Source organism: Emys orbicularis, chromosome 2, assembly GCF_028017835.1.
Source record: "Emys orbicularis isolate rEmyOrb1 chromosome 2, rEmyOrb1.hap1, whole genome shotgun sequence".
In the NCBI taxonomy this organism is placed as follows: domain Eukaryota; kingdom Metazoa; phylum Chordata; order Testudines; family Emydidae; genus Emys; species Emys orbicularis.
The window spans coordinates 18,643,682-18,667,050 of record NC_088684.1 but is presented as its reverse complement, the minus strand read 5'-3'; the positions used below and the strand labels follow the sequence as shown (position 1 = coordinate 18,667,050).

Sequence of the window (23,369 nt, the reverse complement as noted above, 5' to 3'; positions counted from 1 at the left end):
CGCCTCCTAAGCGTAGGGGCAGCCAGGGGGCTCTGCACACTGCCCCCACCGCTCCCATTGGCTGGTAACCGTGGCCAATGGGAGCTGCAGGGGCAGCTCCTGCGGACGGGGCAGCCCGCAGAGCCTCCGGGCTGCGCCTCTGCGTAGGAGCCAGAAGAGGGACATGCTGCTGCTTCCGGGAGCTGCTTGAGGTAAACACCGTCTGGAGCCTGCACCCCTGACCTCCTCCCGCACCCCAGCCCCCAATTTCGTGAGCATTCATGGCCTGCCATACAATTTCCATACTCAGATGTGGCCCTCGGGCCAAGAAGTTTGCCCACCCCTGTTTTAGAGTAACCACACTGAAAGCTAGGAGGAGTGTAGCCACCAGGAAGCTTAACTGGTTCAGCTACTTCCTCTTCAAAAGAGAGGAACTCAAGTTTAATGCTGGAACTGTCAATAGTAATGAAAATGGAGTTCCCCTCAATCCCACTTTAGTAAAGAGAGTGAGGAACAGAAAACTCAGATTCAGATCATAGATATGTGCTCACTTTATTACCACCATTGCTTCTGGCAAGACTAGTGCATATGCTATCCATACTCTGATATACTATACAAAGCTTCTGCACAAACTGGTAGGAACTAAGGGGTGGATCCACAAAGGTACTTAGGCACCTAATTCCCATTTTTAGGCACCACTGCAATCCACAAAACTCCTGCTGGGCTGTCACCTAACCTTGTAGGCCTCTACACTCACTCTGCACCTAAGTTTTTTTTTTCCCTCTGGGCACCTACACTGCAGCTTCACTCTAGGTGCCTCTATTCTGCCTGAGCAGGCTCACTGCTGCCTCAAGATAGGTGTCTGAGCACCTATTTCCCACCTAAGCCCCTGAGCGATTCACAAACCAGGAAAAATTTGGCTGCTCAAGTCACATGTGGGGGCCTGATCTAGTAGGCAGCCTCTGAGCATGCCTACCGGATTGGGCCCCTCGGGCAAGTTCACACAAACACAGAATGACTGCCCCCTGTCCCCAGGCTCTTTCTCTGGCCCATTTAAATATGTCATTGTTTAATTAAAGCAGAACAACTTGAAGAGGAGAAATTGAGGGAGACTATTCCGTAGCCTAGTGGAGAGGCAATCCCCTGAGAGGTGACAGATCCCTGTTCAAATTCTTCCTCCTTGAGAGGAGCAGGGGACTTGAACTGGGGGCCTCCAACATCCTGGGTGTGAGCACCCTACTAGGTCAAAGGTTCTAAAGGAGGGCCTCCTCGCCCCTCCCCAGCTGTTTTGTTTCAGGTCCCTCATGCACCTCAGATAGCCAAGCACCTATCTTCCCCCAGTTCATGGAGCACTAGCAGAGCTAGGTGCCGCCCTGCAGCCCAGATGTAAATACCTATCTGAGAGGGGCAGGGCTTAGCGCACACACCTCTGGTTGGAGTCTCCCATTGGCTACTTTAGGCAGTTCCCCATCTAGCATGCTGGCTTTCTGGATTGCAGTCTAAGGCACCTATCTGTCTTCATTCATAGTACAGGGAGCTTAGGTGCTGAACTCAAGCTTTGTGGATCGCAATATTGTTCCTGTGACATTCTGGGCCCCTAAAAGTTAGCACCCTGACGGTCAACATTGCAATACTTAAGTCCCTTCATGGATCCCACGCTTAGTGCTGTGCATGGATACGTGGACTCAGTGCTGGGCAAACTAAAACCTTTAATATATATTTATAGTGGATCTTTGGGGTCAGAGTGGCTGCTTTATGGTGCACTGTTTGGCATACATACCACAAAACCTGTCCAAACAGCGTAGGGAGGATCGCTCCAGTGCAAGGGTGATCCTCCAGTGACAGACAGCCAACATGGGGGCTTCCATGCCACAAAATCCAACCTCCTGCTGCAATAGGCATAATTAGAGAAAAGGAGAAGTGAGCATGTCCCCTGGGCTATGCTGATCCTGGGCTTTGTTTTTGGTCCTTGTGGCTACTAAAAGCCTATGTACGAGCCAAGGGCAGGCTGTTCTAAAACGGCACAAGAAAGAAGAGATTCAATGAGCAGCACCAAGATCAGGGAAGTGCAAGGGATTTGATTTGTCCTCCATGCAGTTTGGATGAACCTAAGAATTCAGCCCTTAATGTTCTCTGCTGCCCTCCTATGCCATTTTTTCTCCAAATTAGTTGATAAAAGTGGTGGCTGATAGGGGGTATGGGTACCATCCATCCTGAAATGCGCAAGTCAGTCTCAGATTTTCATGGATCAGTCTCATCCTACAGCTTGTAGAACCTTTAAAAAAAGAACCTCATATTTAGGGGCCAATCCTACTCCCACTGATGTCCAAGCCATCAATTTCAAGGAGACACTGGATCATGCTTTCCGTTTGGGTTGCATGCAATATCATGGTTCAATGGTATCATGTCATCAAATGACCAGATCCTGTCGTATCCTCATGGTGCAGATAATTTGTCCCATTAAACACATGTAAGATCACATAACCTTGCCTGAGGGTTGGGGACTTGGGCTATTGAGGACATTGTAAGCAGAGCTGACAGAAGAGCCCTATTGAAACAATAGAAAGGTTTATTATAGTACTTCCACTGGAGTTTGCTGTTCTCAGAAGCTGTAACAATCATGTGTCCCAAGTTGGGCACTCAACTGAATTACTCAATATTGGCGGATACTTTCAAAAAGTAATCCCTAATGACTACAAAAAAGCTTTGAATACCATTAATTTTGCCTCAGATCTTAACCCCAAGTGTTCCCCTCTAGTATAAATGCCTCTGAACAGCTTCTTATTACAATAATAGTAACAGAGACCAAAACGAGACCACGCTTGCCAGTTAGTATCACATAAATGGTAGGTGGCAATTGTTGCTGTCAGCTGCTACATACAGCTGAACATCTCCAAGTTTGTTTTTATTGTACAGCACAACTCCAATGTAGGAGTCTGAAGACAGATCTGACAGTGAATTTGTGGTTTTACTAATCTGCTCTAAAATGTTCTCCAAAACTAATAATTAACTTATTTTAAAAATGTATATAAGTCCCGAGCCCAAGGGAGCCAGGCACCACGAACAGTTACAATCGTTCTATTACTTTTAATTTTAATGGCAGCCTAAGGGAGAAAGTCAGAAATAATAAAAAAAGGGAAGTTCTCTTTTGTCATTTGTACACAGCAATCACAATCTGGTGCATTGTCCAGTAGTGTTTATCCAGGGGGCCCATTAAGTTTTCCATTACATGTCTCAATGTGGAAAGCAGGCTTTTCCCCATATCCAGAGGTTTTTTTTCATTAAGAGACAATTTTTTACTGTAAAATCTTAAGAATGAAAGACAGCAGTTGCTTTTGCAGCAATCCTTTGTTATATGGGAGCAGTTCATATCACCTTTCTGCTACAGATAAAACTAAGGTTATGTTTTCCCACTTTCAGATTTCTCTGCTCCAGTCACCGTGTCTAACATGGGAGACTACTGAAGTAGTTGTCTTCGGACTGTACTGTCCTTTAAGGCTTTACAGTTTACACATTTAATTTCAGCAAGTACAAATCCTGCAGTATAACAGATATTACCTCGCCAACCTTGTCTCTTCAGAAATATAAACACTTGTAACAAAACATGAATCAACTATGTAAATTTCAACACATAGAGACAAAACAAAATGTCAAGGTCAGATTGTCCTATGCTTACAAGAATGCCTGTAGGGTTTTCCCCAATATAGTAACAGTACTTGACATTGTGTGTAGCCATTCATCCCAGGATATCAAAACGCTGTTTTTAAAAAGTGGCTATTATCTCCCTAAAACAGATGCGGAAACTGAGGCACAGGGAAATTAAGCAATTTACTCCAGCAAATCAAGGATTAAATTGGGAAAAGACCCCAGATCTCCTGACTGCCACTCTCATACTCTAATCACCAGACTATGCTGATTGCATCAGTCATTTCTTTTATACAATTACTTGTACCAAATGATTAGGGCAGTTCCCAAGTCTGGTGTGGCCAAGGCCCGAGGACAACGAATACAGTACATCCACAGCTAGTGGACAGTTTCTGAAAGTCAAGAGATACCCGAGGGTACGATGTTGGCCCATGATCAGAGAGAACGCTGATATTACAACAATACAGCTTAACAATATCATCACTGCCTGCCTTCTGCATTTCTGCCTGCTCGTATGTGGTGGGGGAGAGAAGCAGACAAAAATTGGCAGGTGTTGAAATTGCACTACAAACAGGATTGTAAAATAACGATCAAGGAAGGCCAGAAGAGAAACTGCAGCTTTTAATTTAATTGTACTTTGTCCCCATTATAAAATAGAGCAACATCCCTTACACTATGCTGTGTCTTTGATTAGCTTCTGGAGCGGAGTACAATGCAGAATTCCTCCAGTAACTAGGGGGACAGATTATTATTGCACGGGAGGGTAATTCCTCATCAGATGTGCCACTGTGTTCTGAAAGCTATTGGTAGCAAAAGTGAAGTGGAAGAGTGAAAGAGAAACCAGTTTAAACAATGCTCTAGACAATTCAGCATTGTCCAACTCTGGAAGCAGTGGCTAGAAAGAAGAATTCAGAACTACAGGAACTTTGACTAGGTTCAAACAGAGGCTCAGTGATTCATTTTGGCTACAATCAGCAAGGGTGTGATCCAAAGCCCACTCAAGTCAAGCCCACAAAAGTCCTTTCACATCAACAGCCCCAAACTCTTTAAGCAGATGCTTAAATACACCCTAGTCAGCAAAGCACTTCAGCAGGTGCTTAACTCACATTCAAGTTTCTAGATTTAAGTGTTATGTTGAATAGGAATGGACTGCTGAATCAGGGCCTCCGTGACCTCAGGCATCTTACTTGACCCTCCCTTCTGCCTTGGTCAGTTCAGCTGTAAACTTTGGTCAACAGTGAGGACCTCACCCAAAGCTAGATATTGTGTCTGTAGTGAGTTTTCATGTCTAGCCATCCACTCTCCCCCTTAGAATAGTCTGAGTCAACAGTATTCCAACTAATGAATATATTCACTGTTACAGGCAAGGAAGAGACAACATTTTAAAAAGACAGGACTAATTACCCTCCACAGAAAGAGAAAACTATTTCTATAAACCCAATCCTGCAGTCCTGATGCAGGCAAACTCCACTGATTTCAATGGGAGTTGTGTTGGCCTCAGGAATGTAAGATCAGCTTTTAATTTGATTATGTCCTTCGCTGAAATGTTGTTGCTTTTTTAATTAGGTGCTGACTTCATCCATTAATAGAAGTTATTAGAACATCATTCTATGCATAATGGTTTTGACTGCGTCTAGTTGTCCTCCAGGGACATAGTCAGAGGATCACTTTAATTCTGCTCAGCTGTTTTCCCCTCTACAGTTTCACTTGTAACATCTTCTTTAGATCACATGAGCATTCAAAACCATTGTTTTTCAATAGTAGACTAGCTAGGTGACTTAGTTAAAGGACCTCTGCTAAATGGCTGGGGAGAAGTATTTTCTAGTGCCAAGTCTAAAAGTCAGCATATAAGCACAAAATTCACCAAAACAATAATAGGCAAAGCCAGGTGTAACATGGGCATGAAACAGCAGTTCTCAACCTACGGCCCAATCAGCACACAGCTGTGGCCCATGTGACATCCTCAGGGCCATACAGGTAGTATTGGATGCGGCCCACATTGGTAAATAGGTTGAGAACCACTGAATGGATTATGTAAGGGCCTGATTCTGCAAGCTGTTGTGTGCCCTCAACTCCTATTAACTTCAAGTGGGACCGGAGGGTGCTCAGCACTTAGCAACATTGAGACTTGTTTCTGCCACTGTTCTGCTTCTGTGCCTTGACGTCAATTTGAAACACTCCCCCATTCCGGTCTTTGGATCCATCTACACTGCCCCTCCCCCCCCCTCCCCCCACACTACCACCCCAAAAAATGTGCTCTGAACCGGGTTATCTAACCTGTTTTAGCTATGTCGAGTTAAAAGAGCAGTGAAGCCAGGGCAACTCAGCTTTTAACTCTCTTTAGCAGCTTGAGTTCAGCCCTAAGATTTCCTAGAGGCTTTAACTCGAGCTGCTAACCCAAATGAAAAGCTGAGTTGCTGTGTCTTCACTGCTACTTTAACCCAAGTAACGCAATGCAGGTTGGCTAACCCATGTTAAGAACGTTTTTTGCAGTGTTAACGTACGCTCTGTCCTGCTCAGAGAAGTAAAAGTGATGGATTGATTCACCAAAACCTGTTTTTGGTGACATCCAAATGCATTTTCATTTATAATCTGAGCAGGGTTGAACACACAGCTTCTAAATGGTGGGGGGAAAACCCTCACAGACATTAGTCAGTGTCACCAGCCATGTGTCTATTTTTAAAATACACACAATATTCAATGCAATTTACATCAATGTGCTGCTAAGGGTCACCATCTAAAGAATGCCATTAATTGGTGTAGGGAATTTTTAAAATAACCCCCAATTTTCTATTAGACCAGACCATCTTCTCAACACAAGATCATTGTATCATTTTTCTGCAGATTATGGAATCCCAAACCACCACCACATAGTATATTTGGATTTAAACATAAAAAAAGCATGCATTATTCACTATCTGTCCCAAGGTATCCAGCAAACTAGAAGCACAGACATAGCCTAATCCTGTACTCCTATCACAGGCAAAATGAGTTTCACCTGCATAGGGAATATGGAAACAGGTCCTTTTCGTGTAACATGATCATTACCAGGTGTCTCGAGGACAGACAGAACACAGAGTCAGGCCCTGATTCAGCCAAGGACTTGAGCACAGGCTGGACATTACAAAAGTGCTTTGTTCAATCAGGGGAGAATAGCAGAAAGGTGGTGTGAAGAGATGTCAGACTTCTCCATCTTCCCCTTCTTTCAGAACTTGAGCATAACGTCTTTGAAATCCTTACTACATACTAAACTTAAATCTGGCATCAAATTCAGCCCTTTAAAGTTTACAGTCAGAAAAGCGACTAAAATAGACACGGATATTCCATTTTTTGAAAGCTTAAGTATATTTAATAGAAGAGAAGATTTTTCTGATCAGTCTATAAACTCCACATAAGAGCTGAAAAATTATGCTGCATCCTTTCTGCTTTTTTATCACCCGCAATAAAATTTATGCAGTCCAACCTTCGGTGAATATTTTGCTGACAAAGCATGAGGTATAATAGAATCCAGCAACTTCCCCTCTGCAACAGTGTTGGCTCTGTGTATATGCATTATCATGTAGTTTTAATTACATGATAACATATCTTAATCCTAAGAATCTGTAACTGACTTCAGCTAGAGACTTTACTGCAAATATATCTATTCATTAAAGTCTTATTCCCTAGTCTCGGCAAGTCTTACAATAGCGAATAATCTGAAATAGCACTTGGCAAATTCTGTTAGTGGAATTAATGACCAATCAACCCTTCCAAAGATTGATTTCTAAAGACTGAAGGGGAAAAAAGGCACACACGGAGCTTTAAAATAAATGGATTCAGAATTACAGTTGTGTGTATAATGTTCCTTTCCCAGTAAAAAAGGAGAAAAATTAATATAGGCCCTTAGCAACTCAAAGATTTTTGTTCTATTTAAAGATGTTTACTACACAGCTTGGGAACTGCATTTCTCACTTTGAAGCAAAGTTATCTATTGCTATTCATTAATTGACAAGTGTAGCCACTGAATGTTGCCGTCAATCCAGAGTTAAATATTTTACACTTTTACCTTTAAAAACAAAAATGCCCTATTAGCTTTACTTGGCTCAAGAACAATACATGGAACTACTCTATTATTAATAATGTTTCCCCTTCAATAAAGCTTTTTGGACCTTTACTACTGTCTGATGACCTATTCATTGATATGTGGGGATCAGAGTACAATAAATTAGAGCACAACACTATTCTTTGGGACAGAATCCAAAAATAACCATCTATTTGATATCAACCCAAGGGATTTCCTAAGGGAATGAAAGCACCATGAAAGTGCAAGTCATCAGTGGTTTAGGAAATGAGATAAATCCATATCTGAGGAGCAGATGCCTCAGGAGATTAGCAATGTGACATGGAGCCTTTCTCCTCTAGGTCATCAGTTCATATCCAGTCCAATAGTGATTGGAAGCCATTAAACATCTAATAGTTTTTGGTGGTCTATGTGGCACGAGAGTGGGATTCCTAATGGACAGATGTTCATGTCACAAAGCCACCAATATCCTCATTGGGAGTCTCAGCTAAAAGGAATAAAACATGATAGTCAGAGACTGAATGAACCACATAGGAGGTCTAGGGTAGAGGTACACTGATAGGGTGTAGTAAGGTACCTTGCAGTGGCTGAGATGTTGCCAGAGCACTTCTGTTTCCAGGGCTGCCAGTCTGACTTTAGATTTCTTGCCAGCACTTAATTAAATAAAATAACTACATTTTAAGGCACTCTATTTTAACCCTTCTTCACTACCTTCATTAGGAGAACATGGGGAACCTGACAAAGAACTTATCTCCAAACTTAGCACCCACAAATGGCATCCAAGCCCATGTCTACTGGGTCTCAATAAGTCTTGGAGAAGGAGGAGGAAAGAGGATGTGGTCTGCAAAACAAGATCATGCGTTATTCTTACACACAGTTTTGCAAATCCTAAGTCCCCAAAATGCTACATGCTGCACGTATCTAACCACATTCCAGGTTTGCTAGAGGAGACCAGAAGCAACATATATAGAGTGCCTCCCTGGGTATTCGTTAGAGGTGACAAAAGACCACTAAGGAAGAAAGCTGGGGCACATGGCCTGCAGCACCAGGTAGGATAGCTTGATGGGCTCATTCTGGCACCAGGCCCTTTTATCTCTGGATCTCAGATTCCTCCAATACTAGGTAGGGGATGCAGATTCATGGAATCTGCTGCTACCAGCCCTGAATTCAGGTGCATTTTCATACCTGCATTTCAGTTAATGGCTCCTTCACAGCACATGGCAGTGACAACGTGGCCCAGTTTTACTGTATATTCTATTAGGGAGCAAGCCCATAAAGTGCCAAGCTTCCCTCAGCTCCCATTGAGTAAAAGGTGAGTTGAGTGTGGTAAGTCTTTGCATGATTCGACTCTTACTGAGCAGGTCAGTTCTGAGTACAATGGACTTAGGTACACTTATACAATACGGATGTGGGAAGAGTTCTTAAATCTATGATTGTTTATCATTTGAATTCTCTTCAGATTTACTTTCAGATAGTGATTCAACAGTTTACATTTAATTCCACCAGTCTAAAAACATAAACCTTAGAACTTTGTTATAAGAATTGTGTTCAGTGCTGCAAATGAACCATAATATTTTGTGGGGGTTGGAGGTAGGAATTCTTGCTCTTTAATAATTTGCACTGTACTTGTAGTGAGAAGTGAAATGACCTTTTCAAGAATATCAGAAAAATATCCAGCAACCAATGTTGCCACCCCCTTAAGAAAATTTCATAGGCCAGGGGTGCTGAAACAATTTGTATAGTGGGGGTGCGGAGAGCCATTGAACCAAACTGTAAACCCTGTATATGATGGAAACCACTTCAAGCCGGGGGTGAAGCAGCACTCCTAGTTCCAGCACCTATGTCAAAGGCTGCTCTTTGAACTATCATGCAAGCATTTCTGAGCAGAAAGTCATTCAAGTATCTCTAGAAGATTGGAAGTTAGTGAAAAAGATCCCACTTTAACACTGCTCATTTCTCCTCCTTGTGAGAAGCAACTCCCTTCCTGAGGCTAGCCTCTCCAGGATCTGCAAGATTTGCTAAAGACAAATTCCCTTTGGCATTGTGGTCCAGCAGATACAGTGCTGGACTGGGTGTCAGGAAAACTGGATTCTATTCCTGACTTTCCCACTGGCTTGCTGTGTGACCTTGGGCAAATCACTTCACCTCTCTGCTTCTGTTTCTCCACCCACCCTTCATCTATTTACATTGTAAGCTCTCCAGCACAAAGGTTTCTCCCACTATGCGTTTAGACAATGCATAGCAAAGTAGGACCCCCAATCTCTTTTGAGGCCTTGAGGCATTAATATATGTAACCCCCAAGGAGATTACCTAAATTCCTGGGACTCTGTCTGCAGGCATCTCAGGGAGAGGCACTCTGTCCCTGGTAGGGAGAGGCACACTGTCCCTGGTAGGGAGAGGGAGCCAAGGCAGACTCAGAGTCTGCCTGGCAACCAATAGGGAGTGAGATTCCCCCTCCCAGGAAAGGGGAGAAGCCATTTTTGAGTCAGTCTGGAGCCAGTCAGGGCAAAGGCAGAACTGGTTGTGTGGGGAGCTGGTAAGTCCCAGGCCTGCATGCAGGCTTCCCCCTGAGAACTGGCCTCTAGGGACCTGACAGCAGAGCCCTCAGCTGGGCTTTTCGTTCTCCACTGATGATTCCCAGTTTGTAGAGTTTTGCTGGGAAACTTCCCCAGCCAGGCTGAGTTCACCCTCCAGCTCCCTAGGTGAGACCAGTCACCACATGGTCAGCTCTGCTCTGGCTGCTAGTCCAGGGCTGCTGCCTGCTGTGTGTGTGTCTGGACGCTGGGCTAGGAGACTACAGTATGGATTTTAGTACAGTTGTGTAATCTGCACCTTGAGCCCTGCACCCCTTTGTGGTGAGGGGAAATCCTGGGACAGAAGGAGCCTGATTCCTGCCTGAAGAGGATCCCTGCCAGCATACAGCAGCCCCTCTGCAGTGACTGAGGAGTCCAGAGTCATCTCTGAACCTGAGGATCATTCATGGAGTTTGTAAGTGCACCATCTTTTAGTCAGTCAGTCAGGGAATTTGTTTTGGGGACCCCCTACTCCCTGAACTGTGTCCTCAAGCCAGGGAGTGAGGGTTTGAGGATTTTATAACCTGCTGCATATTAAACCTGTGGAGGGATTTACCACCTTCTCCCACTTGTGGGTCCTTTGGGCTGTACTGAACCCCGTCAGCCACACTGCTAAACCACTGCAGAGAAGATATCATGGTCATAGGTCATCAAGGGCCCCAACAAAGTACGCGTACCAACAGGACACTTGCTACATCAAGTCACGTGACTGGGGAAAGTCACGGGTATTATCAGCGTGGGCACCGGTGACCCTAAAAATAGTATTTTACCTTGTTATATTGGTCTCCTGCTTAATATAATTATTGTGTTGAATATATTGTATTTGTTTGTGTTATTTCTTGGAAGTCTTCAACTATCTGGCAAGTAAGTGGGGATTACCCTGTGGTTAAAATTTTCCTCCCAAGCTGCCCTGGTGACCCTGCCAGGAAGGAGCGAGGGGAGTGGAGGCACCGCCAAATAAATTAATAGGAAAAAATAAAGAAGATACACCCTGCTGAGTGGGTGGCGGGATCCAGAAGAACCCAGACCTGTCCCTCAAAACTTGTAAGCAGATTGGCATTAAAGAAGGTAACAGGGTGGAGAGGGGACGCTACATATAAATAACAGCAACAAAGAACTTACAGTCTAGGGTGGAGAGAGGGAGAGAGAGAGTAGGATGAGGAAGGGAAGGTTTGCTGTAACAGGATCACTTGGTTACTCACGTTTGGTCCCAGTATGTACACAGCTAGCTATTTCAATGGATTATCATCTATTGTAATGCATGCAGATGCTGGTGAAATGGGGTAAAGTTACACTGTGGTAGGGGAATTTGTCCTTCAAAACACCCTTAGTATTAATGGCAGATTGATCAAGCAATTTAAACTCACAAGGGATACAAACGCTTGCTCAACTATTTTCTCATTTTGAAAAAAGAGTCCAGGTTTTATTAAGCCTTTTACAGGTCAACTGTATAGGAGCGAAGATGGGTGATGAATGTTTGTTTAAGATACATATTAGATACATTTTCTAATCTGTTTGCTCAGGAGACTAAAGTGACTTTTTATAGAAGTAGATGGTCAATATTTTAGAATTCTCCATTTTATGTGTTTTGAGCCTGAGTTCTGCCATTATATTTGCAATAAAAGTCTACAGGACAAAAGAAGACCTTAAGGTAACACACTGTATTTCAGTGTTCTTTGTATTTAACCTTTTGTAAAAAAGGTGTTTCTTTCAAGTTGTAGGTGATACTTTTATTGATTTAAAGGTCCTAATCTTACAAAGATTTACACATGTGCTTAGCTAGGTGGATAGTCTCGTTGAGTTCAATGGGAGTGCTCCTGTGCAGAAGTCTTTGCAGGATTGGGGCCAAAACTGTGCTAAACAGGAGTTTAAATTTATTTATTGTTTTGTTTTTTAAGAAGTGATCTGGTTTGTGAGCATCTGAGGGCAGATACTAGTCTGCCTCTTCTGTTTGGAAAGTGTCTAGCACACATTGTAGATACTACAGGAGTTAACTCGTCATAACGAATGGCCATAGCACAGCAAAATACCAGCACTTAGCTAATTCGTTCCCCCCATCGTGCTAGGCACTGGGGAGGGTTCGGGGGGGATGGAGTCAAGGCCCCTCCCACCTCTGCCTCTGTGCAAGGGGGAACATAGAGGTTTAGAAGAGCCTGTCCTCCCCCCCCCCCCCCCCCAACCACCACTGGAAGCAGTGGCACAGCTCAATGGCACAAGGGAGTAAGGCAGTATCTTATGCGCCGTCCCAGTGTGCAGGACAGGCCGCGATTTAGCCCTATATCAGCTATCCAGAAAGCCATTGTATACATCTTTCCCTCCACAGCTTGTCTTCCCAGCAGAAAGAGATGCTGGCTACACCAGTTTCTGCTCCACAAAGCTTCCCCGATGTGCGACTGCAGAGCTGCCAGGAGGCAGGGATATGGCAACAGAGCAAGCCTTACTACGTATTGCCTATTATACTACCATTAAAAAAGAGCTCCCACTGTCAGTTAACGCATGGGGACTGCAGCGACTCACAGGAAATGGATCAGCCCAGTCCACTGAAGCGTAGGCTTCTGACCTGCTGTTTCTGAGAAGATATTGCCTGAATGTCCCCTGCTGCTGGGGCCAATGCTCTGTCCCAGGAGCTCAGACAAGGACAGGTGCTGAATTTTAGCACATCAGGTGGAGTGTAATGACTCGTTGTGAACCACATGCACAACATGCTGCTGCTAGAGCCAAAGCCACTTCAAGTTCCTCTCTGGCATTAATGTTGCAAAGAAGGTTCTTCCCTTCTCCCACCGGAATACATAAGAAGGATTTGCATTGCTTAGAATCATAAGAGGAAGTTGCATTAACTCAGACATTGACCGAGAATGGTACTTTCCTTGCATTGTGCACATAGGCTCATGCCTGCTAGAGATAAGTGGAAGGGGAAGACCCAAAAGCCTATGCATTATGTAAATGATTCAGAGGCAGTTAATCCCTAAGAAAATGAGAACCTAGAAACACCACAAAGTCCACAACCACTAGGCAACAAGCTATACAAAAATCCATGGAGCAAACTAAAGTTCCTCTTTGCTGCCTTTAACAGCGCACTCTCTCCAGCAGCTCTGGCCAAAGTAGAGAACACTGGGCTGAATCCTGCATTCCTTGTGCATTCAAAACTCCCAGTGAGGTCCAAGGATATCGAAGGATTGCAGAATCAGGTCCATTATATGCGACGGGTCTGCAGAATCAAGCCCATTATATTCAACGTGTTCACTTGAGCAAATTCTTCCTTTTCAAGCATCCCGGTTCTCCTCCCTTGTCCCCTAGAAGTGGCTGAGCTACCATGAGAGTCTATGGAGAGAAATAGTCTTGATGTTGTATTGTTTGCACGAGAGATCAGAAGTGTCCAGTAGTAAGACACACATACTAGCAGTCAACGACAAAAAGCATTTTCAATCCGAATATAAATGAAGAGCGCAAACTACTGTGGGTGGCTAGGTCTGGTAATACAGTACACCAAGTAGATTAGATGTAAGGCCCATCTTTTTGTTCTTTGTACAGCACCTAGCACGATAGGGACCTGGTCCATGACTGGGGCGCCTAAGAGCAACAGCAATACAAATAAATATTTTAGATGCACTAAGATTTATATTTTATACACACACATTTATCTGGTAAACACTAATCACATAAACAGAAAAACTGGAGGTGGACCTGAACTAACCCCTCCCCCCAAAATCTCAGGGTGGGTCTCCTTCCCTTCTTCTGCCCGAAGTTTTCATGGTGTTTGAAACCCACCTCTAACAGAAATTAATTTCAAACCAGCAACCACTGCAAAGATACTTGGTTCCAATCCTTAAATAGATATTTGAATAGCTTGTTCATTCATAGGGAATCCTACTAATGTTCTAATTTGATAAATTGTCTTTGGCAATTGCCTGTGGATATTTGTGATACATGGAGCATATTAAAGAGAGAATGTTGCTCCTTACAGTAAATATTTCTTGAGGCCTCAACAAAAGCAGAGTGCCAGATGAACCTACTAATGGACAACAGATCATATTTTGGGGACATGGCCAGACCTTTAGAGGGAGCGAGCTGCCTCAGGAGTCATCTGCAAACACAAAACGGCAGCTTCTGCCCCCATTCAGTTTTGTTAGTGGCAAAAGGTTTGAGGAAACAAGTTTGGTTCCGTGATTTACTTTTTAACGTCAGGCTGGTGAAAGGTTCCAGACCCACAGCTCTGAAAACTAACACCCCCCTCCTATATATGCTGGCAAAGGACACAGCATCCTCCCTACCATCATGTTTCAGCCCTGACCTGGAGTTGTGTGCTATAAATTACAAATTCATCCCTGCCATAACTCTATTGTCTCCAGTGGAATTACAGTAGGGGTTAAAATGGCTCTACGTCATCAGGAGTGCACAGAAGAAGAGCTCCTCCACCTGTTGGCTGCAAAGGGAGGGAGGGATTTGGTGCTGCACCTCACAGCGCAGAAGGCTCAGCCTTGGGGAGGAAGGCCAAAAGATGGCTTTAAAGCCACCTTTGCACGACATGAATTCTGGGCTGGCTGGAGGCCAGTGCAGCCCCCAGCATAAGTTGGAGCCACCTGCGAAGCCGCTCTAGTTTATGGCTGCTTATGGAGCAGGCCAGGCTTTCTGTAGCAGTCAACAAACCTCCATCATGACGCTTATGCCAAAGGCTTCGCAGGTGGCACCAACTTATGCTGGGGGCTGCACTGGCCTCCAGCCAGCCCAGAATTCATGTCGTGCAAAGGGCAATCTAGGGCTGCATACGCTTGCACCACAGAAATTATCCCCCTTGGTTACAGTGACTGTCTGGCTTCTATATGTCATCAAAATGGCCTTACTGGGACTGGAGTGGAGGCCAGAATAGGCCAAAGAGTATTTTACATTGCCTAAATAGTTTACTGTTGCAATAACATGGTTAGGTATTCGTAATAGACTGTCTACACCTGAACTAGAGAGTCTTCTCTCTCATTATGTGAGAAGGGGCATCAATGTGAACATCATGATTGAGAAGTCAGCCCTCTGTGCAAACTTTTCAAAAGGGCTTTAAGATATTGTTTAACTTGATTTCCAAGTGACCCTTAACTCCTTTAGGCAGGTTGGGGATATAAGGAAAACTCCCAGAGGTGGAAGATCTGCGATGGCATGGCTGAATGAAGCTAACGTTACCTACCGGGTTTGTTTTTTGATTGACTTTCAGGTAGTTATTAGTTCTTAGAGTCCAGCTCTTGGGCTTCTCTGTGCCATGTTAGAGGACACGATTCTAGGAATCTTTGTCCCCAGAGGTCTCTTAATACAAGTATCTTGTGAAGTTAGTAATAGAGCTTTGCTTTAGGTTTGGGGTCTGGCAATGGCCTCCAATTGTTCTGTTGGAGGTAAGGAACAGCCCTGAGACTCTAGAGGAAATGTCCACCACTCTCCAGCTGGAAGGATGTGATAGCAATGCAAAACCATGGAGGCTGAAGGAAAGATATATAGGAGAGCCAACTACGTGTGTGTCGGTGGGAGGGGGCAAAAATCCAGAAACCTCTAAGAGAAGCATAGATTTGAGGAAAGATATAAAAAGGAGCATCTAGACACTGCCAGGCCTTCTGAAACTTTTTGTAAAGATACAGATCTCACTGGATTTCAGGTTACTCCCTTGCCAACATAAGTCCCTTAATGTTCTAGGCAACCTACTGCCAAGCATCTAACTAACTGTGGAAGCAATTGTTCAGCAGTGCTTTAATAATCTGCATGTTCCCAGAGGTTATAATTTAGTACCTTCAAATAAAGCAGTTTAAAATAAATAGTGCAAAGAAGAGGAAGTGTACTGTATTTCCAGAGCAGTGAAACAGGAAGTCCAGCTCTGCTGTCAATTTTTGATAAGTCAGTAGTTCCTCAGTTGAGATTTCTTACCATCAGACATGGCAATGTTACAAATTTAGGACATGACTTCCAGTTGATCTGACTTCATTATTCTGTGTTTCAGTCACTAAAAGCTTCCTTCCCCTTCTGGGCTCACGGCTCCTGGGCCGTGCAGCAATAAGGCTTACTGTAGGTCAGTGGTTTTCGACCTTTTTTCATTTGTGGACCCCTAAAAATGTGAAGGTGCAGACCCCTTTAGAAATCATAGACAGTCTGTGGACCCCAGGGGGCTGTGGACCACAAGTTGAAAATCACCACTATATATTCTTTTTTTCTTAAAGGGCCACAGTCAAGATTGATGGGACAGAAGTTGACTGACGTGGTCCCATTTAGACAATTTGTAGCTCAGAAACTCAGATTGAAAGTGGTCAGTTTTTTCACACAGTTGTCCCACCATGGTCAAATGGGTTGACTAATATTAGTAACTGCTGACCAGTATGGGTAAGAAGTTAATTGTGTTCCTTTTTAAACACGCCTTTGCTACTGCCACAAACAGTGCATGAATTACTATCCATTAACAGCACTCAGAAAATTGTGTCTAGCTTTATTTAGCATGACTGGTTTGAATTATACAGAATTGAAGCTGAAAAGCAAGTCCTTTCTGATGGGACCATTGGCAAGAGGGGTTAATTTTTAGATCTACTAATGCTGATGTTAAAATTTAAAAAGAAAAAAGAAAAAGTCTTGCAAATAGTTTATGTATTCCGATTACAATGGACTGAGAGTTGTTTGTATATTGGTCCCCACATTTTGCAGTGAGTGATTCCAACTTTTCACACAGTCCCCTTGGCAGTTACTATAACTGACCTAAGTATTTTGGAGGCATAGAGTGCATCTTAGCTTCCAGGGTTACAGTGATTATTGCTGACAGATTCTTTGTGATATTACAACAAATTAGGTTGCAGGTTAGGTTTCCATAATACCTCTAGCATCTATATTATTTCTTAAATACAGAGGGTTGCAGTCTAATGGTCTGAGAGCCAGGTGGATTCTGAGTTCTTCTGAGTCTGGCGGAGCTTCACTCTTACTGAGTCTCTCTCAATAAGAGCCAGGAAGAGAACCCAGGAGTCCCGATTCTCAGTTTTCTACCCTAGTTAGTAGATTTTATATCCTCCCTTTTCTAGGCAGCAAACTTTGAAAAATAAAGGAGAGCTTGCACATTAGGTACCATGGTAATAAATACAATGTAGATAGACAAGAAGGAGAGATTTGTTGCAGTACTTTTGCAAGTAAGATGGGTTTTAATGTGCTTTTCGTTGTTAGAAATGCAGCACAATTCAATACAAACTTCATCAAACCAAAGGAGCCAGTGGGAGCAAGAGCCACATGGATGTATTAAACACATCCTACAAGGATCCTTCAGCATCTCTTGGGTGGAAAGATCCTAGAAGGGTGAGAACTTTGATATTTAAATGAAGGGTGAGTATAAGAGTATGTACCACAAAGAGCTTGTGGCACCAAAAGCAAAGTTAGCTTATGCCACGCCACAAAGGGTCTCAGATAGGTTTGTACTACCAGGATAATTTTCAGATTTCACTTTGCACAGAAGACGCTAAGGCAAGGACACTCCTTTTCCACTGGGAGACAAAGGCTCATGTTGCTGAATCCAAATTCCTGCTCCAGCAATTTCTAATACATAGGTATTGTCAGTATATGTTTTCCAGCATTCTGAAGCAGTCCTAAGGCCCAGAATTGTGCCCCTATGGAGTTAAAGAATGAGTTGGTCATCTCAGTTCAGTTCCTAGTGGAACTGTACGTCTCCATTACAGAAGCCACCACCACACTTGGCGCTTCCTCAGCAAAGCAGCGAAGGACTGTGCTTAGACACTGTAGTGATGAGTGCCATAGAAAAACCTACACATTAGATGATGAGACAGATCTGGCACACAGCCTGAATTAGCTTTGCACCTTAGGCCTTCTAGGTCAGGGTTGAGACACAGTGACAGGGCATGGTGGGAAAGATCCTCAGTTGGTTGGCCTAGCTCCAATGAAGCTATCACAACTCCAGTGATGTGTTACTGATGCAGAAAGGGGGCCGATCTTGCCCACTGGAGCTAGGCCAGTTTACAGCAATTGATAATCCAACCTATAGTATCTAATCAGATGTTTAGTGATATTTGTAGACAAACAGAATGAACTCTCCCCCCCCCCACTCTGGTGAAGTGAGGGAAGAGATGTATTTTGTTACATGCCCACTGCAGTGCTAGGCCATGCTGCTGCAAGGCACTGAGACCCCTCCCCTTCCCTGACTTCAGTGTCCTTAGAGTCTCCCAATCATGAAGAGAGAGAATTTCCATTTAGAATTTCACTGGAGCTAGGCTGACGTATCCAGCTGTGGATAAGTTCCGTGCACTTTAGCAAGAAATTCTCCCTTACACTCTCCAAAAACAAAACACAAGAAATACCAAGTTATTTGAGGCCCAAACAAGGTATCTGCCATTTATCCTACAGTAACTTTCACTAAGAAGAAATAACAGTTCATTAGAGTGACTATGGCCTTTCTACACCCTGCAAATTGCATTAAACTTCTAACTGACCGCACTAGCTAAACCTCTTACGTCTCTATCTGGCCTGTTCATATTTAGAGGCACAGCAGTAAGGCCTAATTGTTTTTTCTCAAGTCTTCCCATGTCTAAGCCTTATTCATTGTGCTGTTTTTATTATAGACAATCCATTACATGCTCCTTACCAAGCAATGTAAACTACAGATCTTGTTTAAAGAAACATACTCAAGACCGTATCAGCAACGTTTTAAAACTGGTCACGAGCCTGATCCTGTTTCTACTGGACCCAGCGAACTCGTTGGCATGCCTGTTTGAGTAACACACCCCAGAGCTGCTATTACTTCTCTCTCTTGACACTGGAGAATCTGCATAATAGACATTTCACTGTTCCCACTGCACAACTGCTTACTGAAAGGCTTCTTGCACCTTCCCCTATGAAACCTGGTACTGGCCACTCTTATAAATAGCAGACCGGATGGACTATCTGGTCCAAACCAACATGGTAATCAAATCCCAGATCCCTTCAGAATTTATTTCCCCTTAGAACAAAAAAAAAAAATACAGGGTTAGTGATCCTGCTGTGATGAAAGCAGAATACCCCTTGACATTTCCTATTCCTATCAGGCAATTGATGAAATGGCAAACACAAGACCTATTCCTCTTATCTTTTTAAAGGGACTTTAAAGAATGATCCATTTATAGAAAACAGCTCATTTATTCATTGGACAAGCTAGGAATCAGAATATGAAGTTCTAACCACAAACCAGGCAAATAAACTAGCTATAATTATTTTGTTAATTTCCTCTGTATTTCACCCCCATTCCTTTTGAAATGCACTGTAGCTTCTTCCCTAAGAAAGGAGGTGGCTCTTGCATACTAAAGTCACGCTTGCAGCTCACACCCTGCTGCTGTCCGTTCTCAGACAGGGAAGTACACAGCCTCAAAAGCAGAAGTGCTTTTCTTCTCACAGGCCAGTCCAATCCATTTTTGGCTCTCAGGCTGAACTTCTAGCTGTGTTAGCCAATAAACAGGTGCAAGATTTGCATTAACAATAACAAAGATTGAAAGGTCTCAAACCCGGCATCTGCTCTAACATAAGGGGATAATCTGCTTTTATTTAAAGGAAATGTATCCAGATCAGTCAGTAATAAAATGGCCCTCCAACATCATGTCAGTCATTGCAGTCTGATACTTGGATAATCACAAACAGCCTCCGAGGAGCATGCACACACCCATGCATGCATGATGAAACATTAGTCTGCAACTCCTACCAACTGACAAATGGCAGTCTATTGAATCACCAATTAATAACGCTGGGCCTCAAACTAGGACTTACTGGAAATCGCAGTGATTGAAACTAGGACCATTATCCACTCACTGGTGTTTCCTTGGGACTGACATTTGCTGTGATTATCTTTATTTGCAAGGGAAGAACATGAATAGTACATAGCACTTACATAGCACTAGTATCTCGTATGTAACGCTAATATTCCAGCGTTCTGGCCTTATTACTTTTCATCTTCAATTCACTTTACAAACATTAACTAGCTGATCCCCACAACCACATCTGTCAGGTAGGTAAACAGAATTAATCCCATTTTACAAGTGGGGAAACTGAGGCAGACAAGCCAAGTGACATTAAGGTCACAGAGGGAGTCACTATCAAGGTTAAAAGCATAATTCAAATTCCTGCCTCCCAATCCTATGCTTAGACCACTAGGACATCTTCCCCATAGAAGACTATGCCTCTTTAAGTCCTATTTCCACTGACGGCCCCTTTACAGTCCAATTCTTGTCAGCTGGTGTAAGTCAGGGTAACTCCACTGACTTCAGTGGAAACACGCTAGTGTAAAACAGGTGTAACAGAGGAGAATCAGGCCCCAGGGATCTGCAAGTGGATAGGTCCAGCCACTCCCTTCTTTGTAATTTACTTATTTGAGCCGTGAGCAGTCCCCATCAAATCCACTCTAGTGCCAATGGCCGAGCTTTCCATTCTTTGTACCTTATTTTATTGCTTCATCAACTATACAAATCAATAGCCCACAATCCTTAGTTATTTTAAGCCCGAGGCAGGGAGAAGAAAATCCCTTTATTGTAAACAAACCTTTTGATTGACATTTGATTATTTGCATATTTATGAACTTGTTTTTTTGCCATCTCCACTGAGTGCAGACAGCAAGGGCTCAGCATTTTGTAAAGAAGATCTACAAAAAAATCAATTGAATTGAATGCAGCAAACCCCTTTCTTTCCCTAACTCTGCCAATTCCTCTGAGAAGCTCCAAAGCCATTCTTCTCCTAGTCTTCACTCACCAGTTTTGAGAGTTTCAAACAAACGGTCTAAATGTCTGAGAGCACATTTCCAAAAAACTCTGTCTGAGGCACCTTTCCTTACTGCTCCAGCAAAAAGGAAAACTACTGGTTTGATTACTTAGTTTTATGCATCATTTGCCATAATCCTACTCAACCTCCTGCACATCATCTGCCTTTGCCCCCAGAAAACTCTGGGACTTTTGCAATGAAAAATATAGCTCTCTATGTGGACATTTCAGCATGTCACGGTGTCCCCCACTCTAGCTACGTTAATACTCTTTGAAATCCTCTGCTAAAAAGGTGCTGGAATATTATCGGGTTAATAAAGCTGCATGAACACACCAATGAGGTGGGTAGATTTGAGCCCATGTTGCAGCCAAGAACACGAGAGCACTGTGACGTACCCAGGCACAGCAAATAAGAGGCAAAGCTAAGAATCCCCAAGAGTCCTGAACCGAGGAATAGACCTAGTCTTCCAGCAGATAGAGAAATTTTGAACTCGAGTGCCAAGTGTAAGAGAAAGTTCACCATGCAAGCCCAGGGGCTGCTTGTTTGTCTCTTTTTAGAGGAGGAGGGAGTCACGCCAGTGCCATAAAAAGAAAACCTTTCCACATCAACCTAACAGCTAGGGATAAATGTGTTCTGGGTTTTCCCTATGTGGAATTTCCACCACTCTGACATTAGCAAAACCTCTTCCATCCCTCCCCGACCCCACACCCAGTGTGAACCCAGAGAATTCAAACAAGCACCACACTAGACCCCGGCCTGCATCCTGTGCACTTAAGCCAGTTGACTATGATCCCTTTCCCTCACCACCAGTTGTCCCCACTCCCCCACATGGGGGCTGGAACACAGAAGCCAGCTATTAAAGGAACACTTCCTTTTATTTCCATTATAGCCAATCTAGGACTAGGAGCGAGGAATGGAGCAGGAGCCCTCATTCCTGCTAAGCAACATTTCCTGAAGGTGATGGTTTTTGGTGGAAGCGGCCCCACATTCAAAGTATCCCCCTCCTCCCAATATCATGGTATGTGGAGTACTTAGCAGAGAGGTTTGTAGGACAGTGGTAAAAACAGAACCGCCCCCATCTCTTTCTCTCTCTCACACACAAACCTGAAATAAACGTTTTTTAAAGCTGAAAGAGGAAGTCTCCCTTTAAGACATTAACACGATGAGGAAGTAGGAGAGTTCAAAGATCTCCCCCCCCCCACGCTCCAGTTCCTCAAGGGTGTAGCAGTTGCTTTCCAGCCCCAAATGACACATAGATTAATTAAACCAGTGGTTTCGCCCACCACAATAGACCTAGCATTGAAAATGGCCCTTAGGTGGGGGAGTCCCACACTCATCCTCAGACCATCTTCACACACCTACGGAGCAATCCTACTCTTGGCCCTCAGCTGAAATATAGCCCGCCCATGTCAGATTGATTGCGTCTTCGGCTGGGTTTGCTCCCAAGCCACTACACGTCTGGCCCCCCGTGGACAGCCCATCTGTGCATTGCAGAGGCATGTGGAACTGAGGGTGGGGCAGGGACATTCTCGCCACTGCTTCTTTCGCCGCATCCACCCAGGAGCAAAAATATTGTGCTTGGCTCGGCTTCTCCCGTTCATGCATATGCATCGTGTGGGGAGCGTCTCCATAGGGCGGCTCGGTAACGGGTATGGAGAACAAACATGCACACACAGGCGGATCTATAAACGCACATCTGGTGGGGGGGGGGGGAGACTTGTTTTCTCCTTGCACCTTATTTAGACAGATGAAGCACCATCACATCCCTGCAAAATGCCAGCCCTATAAATAATCCTTCGCCCCACAGAGCAGCTCCCTCCCTCCCCGCGCTGCAAGCGATCGGAACAGAGCCGCGAGACGAAATCAAGCGGATCGCACTGAATAAAAGAAGGTCACGGTACCTTGCGCTGGGAGCGGAGCAAGGAGCGAAGTAGCCGCTGGAAGAGGCAGCAGCTGCCGCCAAATGCCAAAGGAACCTCTGGTTTCTGCACCAGTAACAGGCTACAGCCCAGGCTTCCGGGTTGGTCAGTTTCAACGTCACTGCCACAGGTTTGCAAAGAGGCAGCGGCAGCGTGAAAAATAACTATAAAAGGAAGAGACACACGGGGGAGGAAGAGGAAACCCTGTTTACCTTTGAAAAGCTCAACTGCCCGGCCTGTCAGAAAAAGCAGATTCTTTACAAACCCTGCAGGGATGCACATGAGCTGGTCGGTGCATGTGCAGAATGGAAGCAGAGATTCCCCCCCCACACACATCTCAAAAAGCGGGGAGCGCTCACGGTGGTGACCTATCACGCTAAGGATTTGATCCTGCAAGCTGCTGAGCAACTTCTGGAAATACAAAGCACCTTAACGCCCACTGGGAGTTGACTGGCACTGAGC

At 44.1% G+C, this 23,369-nt stretch overlaps 1 protein-coding gene across 2 annotated transcripts in view; it reads right to left on the bottom strand.

The window, feature by feature from the left end:
* Positions 1-22,964, bottom strand: part of CYRIB (CYFIP related Rac1 interactor B) — a 157,662-nt gene extending 134,698 nt beyond the window's left edge. For both annotated transcript variants that reach the window (XM_065398201.1, XM_065398204.1), the window contains exon 1: positions 22,890-22,964. The gene's annotated coding sequence lies outside the window, so the exon portion shown is untranslated. The remainder of the gene's footprint in view (positions 1-22,889) is intronic.
* Between the last annotated feature and the right edge of the window lie 405 nt (positions 22,965-23,369).